This window comes from Talpa occidentalis, unplaced genomic scaffold, assembly GCF_014898055.3.
Source record: "Talpa occidentalis isolate TD23 unplaced genomic scaffold, MPIMG_talOcc4v2.1 talOcc4.16, whole genome shotgun sequence".
Lineage (NCBI taxonomy): Eukaryota > Metazoa > Chordata > Mammalia > Eulipotyphla > Talpidae > Talpa > Talpa occidentalis.
Genome location: NW_023601653.1, coordinates 36,995,389 through 37,001,821, shown reverse-complemented (window position 1 = coordinate 37,001,821; position 6,433 = coordinate 36,995,389). Strand labels below are relative to the sequence as shown.

At 40.9% G+C, this 6,433-nt stretch overlaps 1 protein-coding gene and 1 long non-coding RNA gene across 2 annotated transcripts in view; one reads left to right on the top strand and one right to left on the bottom strand.

Moving 5' to 3' along the window:
- Positions 1-1,165: 1,165 nt before the first annotated feature.
- On the bottom strand, positions 1,166-6,106 carry LOC129146031 (uncharacterized). Its single transcript, XR_008552340.1, has 3 exons — positions 5,659-6,106; positions 5,468-5,564; positions 1,166-1,493 (listed from the first exon to the last, which is right to left on the bottom strand). It is a non-coding gene; the product is annotated as an uncharacterized LOC129146031 (long non-coding RNA).
- Positions 6,107-6,174: 68 nt separating this feature from the next.
- Positions 6,175-6,433, top strand: part of DYRK2 (dual specificity tyrosine phosphorylation regulated kinase 2) — a 41,843-nt gene continuing 41,584 nt past the window's right edge. Inside the window, exon 1 of the mRNA XM_054696244.1 lies at positions 6,175-6,260. The gene's annotated coding sequence lies outside the window, so the exon portion shown is untranslated. The remainder of the gene's footprint in view (positions 6,261-6,433) is intronic.

The following is a 6,433-nucleotide window of genomic DNA, read 5'->3' as shown; positions in this document are numbered from 1 at the left end:
AGAATACTCTTCTAGAAAAATAAAATTATAGAAATGAAACTTAGAGCCAATGTGCCTTAGAGCCTCCGGAGTGGCACAGGGATTAAGTTTCCATGGTATCAAGCTATTGCCGGCCACTGTGGCATGAGTTCAAGCCCCAGCCAGGGAGCTACCCACAAGGCTCAGCAGACCTCTCCTGTATTGCCTGCTGCTCCCTTCAGCAGTGTATTTCAGTAGATCCACCTGTTTTGCTCCCCACTCTGTCTCTGGTGAATCCTCTCATCCCCCACACCTCTGGCCTTCATCCCAATTCTTGTATGCATAAATAAATAAAATAAATCTTAAAAAAAAATGTCCCACAGTTGGTGTGTCAGATTAATTTAAAAGGAAACAAAAGACAACACTCAGGATTCTAGCCCAGTAATCCAATCACAGCGTGATTTTTTTGCATGAAAAAAGTACCTGAGTTTTCCAATGCTAACGATTAGCCACATGGCCATTTAATTTTTTTTTAAAGTAAAGATTTATTTATTTTTATACAAGAACTGGGGTACAGAGCAGAGGTGTGGGAGGGTGAGAGGATTCACTAGAGACAGAGCAGGGAGCAGAACAGGCAGACTGATGAAATCCACTGCTGAGGGGAGCAGCGGGTGAGACAGGAGAGGTCTGCCGTGCCATGTGGGATTCTCCCCAGCCAGCCGGGATTGAACCCGCGCTGCAGAGGCTGCGAACAGCTTCACAGATCAGCGCTCAACCTGCTGCACCACGAGGGAGTCTCACCATTTAATTTTTAAGATATGAATGGGTGATAGATTATTACTGTCCAACTTCCTGGAAGAGGTATCTTTCTTCTAGTAACTTTCTGCTCTAAGCTATCTGTTCATGTGTTTCCCCTAGCTTATAGGCACACAACTAGCCTACTTTTCCCAGCTTTTCTTGAAGTTAGGTTTGACTATGTGACTTCTCTTGAAGACATGTAGATCCCTTCCAGGCCTGCCCCAGAGATTTCCTACAAGGCGCTCCACACACTCACCAATTTCTTCCACTGGCAAAATGCTGAGCTTCTAGTAATGCACAGTGAGGCTTTATATGATGCCCCAAGGTGGATAAATTGTCCCATAGAGTTGCCACAACAAAGTCTCACAGACAAGGCAGCTGAAACAACTGAGATTTATTGTCTCACAGTTCTAGAGGCAAAAAGCTATCAAGGTGTCAGTAGGATCAGAGCCTTCTGAGGTCTTTGAGGGAAAGGTCTCTGAGGGTCTCTGTGTCATGATGCTCTCTTGGCTTACAGAAGAATGTCTTCAGGTTTCATGGCATTCTGCCTATACGTGTGCCTGTATACAATTTTATAAAGACGCAAATCCTGCTGTACTAGAGGCCTGTACTCTTCATCTTCACCAATTACATTTGCAACAACCCTCTTTCCAAGTAAGGTCATGTTCTCAGGCACTGGGGCTTCAGACTTCAACATGTGAATTCTTTCAGCCATGAGCAACCACATGGAAGGCTACCTGCCAAAGAGGAACACCTGCATGGGCATTGTGTAAGAGTTTAGGGTTTGCTGTCACAATAGTGTCTCTTATCATAACAAGAACACCAACTCATTACACTTACCTTGGCCTTGAGAGTTACAAAGATAATAATCTACCTATCCATTTGCCCTTTTTTAGATGTAAAGAAGAAGGAGGAAGAGAAGAAGATGAAAAGAAAGCAGGAGAAAAAGAAAAACATCCAATCAACCCTCAGCTTCTAAACTTGTCATTCTGCTTGCATGGCCAATATTTGATGGCCCCCTTGGGTGGGTCCCCATCTGAAGAGAGTCATCCTTAGTGCTGGGGTGCCAAGAGAACGGACCTTGAAGTCAGAGCACCAAGGTTTCAGTTCTGGCTCTTCCCTAAAACTCAGCATGCGCTTAAAGGAGATCATGTTTTTCTTTAAGTTTTCATTTGCACAAAGAAAACTTGGAAACTCAAGAGTCATTTCCCCTATGACACAATTTTTCATAGGACTGGCCCAGTCCACTTGAAAAGGACAAGATATTTCTCAAAAGCCATCTTCACTGCCATTGCCCTGCTTTGTCCTCTATAACCCAGTGAACACCTCATCACATCAGTCCCACATTCTGGAGAGATCCTACCTCTGCATCAACCCAGGCCATGCTTAGCACCCAGAAACCAGGGAGGTTTATACCCACAAGGAACTGGCAGCTGCTGGGTGTCAGACTCCTTCTTGGGCAGCATATTCTCAGTAACTGAAGAGCAGGTTGTTGACAGTGGACTTTCTGGACACAGAGTGGGGGTTGCCAACTCCATATCACTTCAAAGGGGGATCCCTTTAGAACCTTGTGGTCAGTTAAACTTGTCTTGCCTGGCATTTCTTTCCCTTAATTACCAGCTGTGATAGAAGCTTCCTGGCACCTATGCTCATCTCCACTTTTAGTGCTTCCTTTCCCTTGACAGCTTTCCACTGCTCCTCATCCCTCATCAATTTTTCCCTACAGAACCTCTACTCCATGGCACGTACACTCCCTACCTCCAACCCCTTTACCTGATTGAAACTCTCGCTGGACCCAACACATCTTCTGTAGTTGTTCACTCTCACACAGGACACATGTCAGGGAGGTGGGGTTGGGGAACCAGGCAACCAGCCCCTTCCCCCTGCCACCCCCAATTCATCACTTCTCTACCATAATATAAGAAACCTTCCTCCTGGGAAGGTTTATACCATCTGGATCTGCTTTCAGCTACATGCTTAATTGCTCCACAAATGGCAGAAAGGACTAATTTTAGCATTTCTGTCATTTAACAAATCATAAATTTTGAGGCATGAATTAATCCCACTTAATCTAACTTGGAATCCTTGCTCTGCCCCTTACCAGTTAGTGGAACTTTGGAAAGTTATCTGACTTTTTGAACTTCAATATCTTTATCAAGAAGGGAACAAAAATACCTGAACAGAGAATGTTTTTATAAACTGTGTGGCAAAATATAGGTGAAAATCATCATAGTAGGCATCAAATATGCTCAAAAAGTTATTTGCTGATGACACAAAAAAACCAATTGTGTGAAGCAGGTTTGTCCATGAGATGAAGCTGGTGATGGGCACATAAGGTTCATTATATATCTTCTTTCTACAATAATAAAGTTCTAAAGATCTATTTATTTAACTGAATCTCTCTTAATCAACCAGAGGGAGATATTTGACAACTTCAAATGCCAATATTCATTTTAATTCATCTAATATTTATTGATGTTCTGCTAATCACCAATATCAGTACTAGACATCAGGAGGGGTTCAGAAAGACTTTGGGACATAATGATTCCTCCTTCAGGAAGTCAAATCTTTGGCAGAGGCAAGAAAAATGAGTAACACCAATATGATTGAGAAATCAAATCCATGGAACAGAATACATGTCTATGAGAAGTCTGCAGGAAAGGAAATAAAAGCTCTATCAATAAATCTGAACATTTCTAACCATCTGAATGTCTGGAGTTCTGCCAGAGGAAATATATGGATTTTTGACTGACTTTGAGGCACAGGTTGTCATGTTCTGTTCAACTTGGATTTTTTTTTTTTTTTTTTATATACCAAAGTAAAGGAAAGATGATGCTGAAACCTTGTAGGAGGATCTTATCTTGAATTGAAAGTCAGGAAAAGATGAAACAATAGAAAAGCATGCTTTAAGGACTTCACTGTACCCAAAGTCGGGCTGGTTGCTATCTCCAAGCAGACTGCAGGGTCAAGCATAGAGCTAATGGTAACACGATATGCTGGTGGATGCTGGTGTTAGACTGTTAAGGCCCTGTTGGTTTGGTGAAGAGATCAGTTTCGTTTTAGTCTAGTTTAAAGTAAAAATATGTCTATGTGCATACTTGTTTCATAGACTTACTTTAGCCTTTGTAAAAATCTTAGAGATCTTATCGAGTACTTATTACAAGTATTATCTGATTGGAGAATTAAGTGATGGTTCTGCTGAAGATCCTAATGTTGATTCTCACAGAATTTCTATATTAAGTGATTTATCAAAAAAAGTAATAAAATATTGTATATTTAGGTTTTCATAGAGATACTCTGAAATTACATTCCTTGGGAACCAGGAACATTTGGGACACTTTGTGCAGGACTATTTGTTATTCCAAAATTAGATCTCAAAATCAAATTTCCTGAAACACAAAGTCAAGGGGGTTGTAAATTTCAAATTTTGGCAGCTTGCACAGCACACAGGTATCTGGTGGTGACTTTTAATTTAGATCTTGGAAAAGGAGACTGCAGATTTGGATCTAATTAATCTCTTTCTCTTTTTTTAAACTTGTGGCGTCTTTTGAAGAGTAAATAAACTTTTGAGGATTCAGAAGACTATCTCTATTGTGGAATTACTTTCTCTGACTTCTCAGGGAAGCTGCTAAATCATTCCCTGTGTTCCGAGCTGCTGCCAAATCCTAGAAATTGCCCTGGTTTTAAGAAACAAGTCCAAGAAACCACAGTTTTTATCTGGAGAGGAGAAAGAAACGTATTTGGACTGAGCACACTTTACACACAGAGGTCACTGTGGTCGTGTATCAAGCATAGCAGCTCTGGCTGGTGCTTTCCTGGTATTGACTGAGAATCCTGCAGCACTCGGCCAAGGAGCTGCTTCTATTTTCACAGGACTACACTGAGGGTCATTCTGTGGCAGGCCTGTGGACATGTGGCTGGTGCATGGCTAGTCTGACCCCCCAGCCCCAGTGTCATGTCATAATGCTGTCATAATTTTAGTTTGCTGACTCTAGGTCAACAATTCAACAGAAGAGAAATAGTGAGGCTCTTCTCTCCTCCCCTGAAGTCATTTTTATTATTTAAAAGATCATTTGTACACAAAACATAGAAATGAGCCCTTCTTGGGATCACTTAAGGGACACCTTCCCATAATGTAAAATATTCTTTGTCCCACCCTACAAAAGCATTATTCAAGTACATTATTGAGAATTCCACTATTATATATTCACCCTTTTGCATTAAATATTCTTTATCTTGGTTCTTCTTTTTAAAAGCAAAATATTCCCAAGAAAAGGATGGCCAATTAATCATTAAGAATATAGTCTTAATAATCAATTACTTACATACCTTTCCTTTTCTCAGAAGGGACTAAGGACATCCCAAAATACTAGAAAAAGGGAGGATAGACTGTCTATTGGATTGTAGATTTTTGAGGGTACTGGGATAAGGTACCTGAAATGGAAAAGCACTGAATTTTAAGCCTGAAAACCTGTTTCCAAGTTCTATGTTCACCACCATCAAGTTGTGTAACTCTACCTAGGCATCTTACTTTAAGCCTCAGTTTCTGTATTTATAAAGAAAAAAATAAGGCTGGATATTAATGACTTATTTTACCAACCTCCCAAAGCTTTCAGATGAACTAACATTTGGGGGGATATTCATCACAGTTTCTCAGAAGTGGTTAGGAGGAGGAGCAGATTGTGGAGCAAGAAAGAGACACTTGGCTTACCTTGTAGTTTTGCTCCAGGCCATTTCCTTCCCTTAAATAACATCTTTATCTCCTACACACCAGTATGACTCCTTTTTCAGCTCTAACTGTCAGAGGTCTATAAAAATGCCATAAATTGAAAGGTTAAAAATGTTAAAAGTTTACATCCTTGGTATCAAGATTTCCAAAGTGTGTGCCACTTACACACTTACATATAAACAATACAGAAATTATGGTCTCTTCAGAACAGATGGTGAGAATACTAGGTAAATACCAGCAGAATACCAGTGAATAGAAATCCAAGCAATTCATTTTGGTAGGTTGAGTAACTCATGCTGAGTTACTTGGTTCCTCACCAAATAAAAAATGGACAAATACTGAGGTGATAACCAAATGGGACATTTGCAAGACGCTCAGCCCAACAGTGGACATCCTGGCACAAAGCACTCAATGTTCAACAATATTTTGAAGCAATAATGAGGCTAGACCCTCCAGTTCTGAATGTTTAATGTTGAAAGTTCAAATCCCCTACTCCATATCTTCCCTGCGGCTGAATGAGAAGTAAGTTTTTCTCAAATGTTTCCATAATGGTGTCCCAAGGCAAACTGTTTCTCATAAGCCGTCAAGGTGGCCCCAAAGACTTGAAGCTGCTCCCTTGAATCTGGCCCTGGAAATTCTAAAAGGCAGTTTAGAATGTAAGCATGTAACCAAGCAGCTGCAATCCAGTGCTGCTGGGACATTTGAGGCTTAACTGGGGCGGATGGATCTGCTTCCAAGTTCATTATGGACTGGCTCTTAAAAGAAATCTAGGAAGGTACGTGATTTTGAGGTTGAGTAAGGAATTTAATTTAGCAGAAAATGGTGCTCCAGCCTCTACCTTGCCCTCCACTCTGAGCATTACACTTGATAGCCTCGTGTTGTTTTGACTCAGGAATGCTCTAAAATGTGAAGTGCCTTGCTGAAACTGGCATGGGGTTCATACCATAG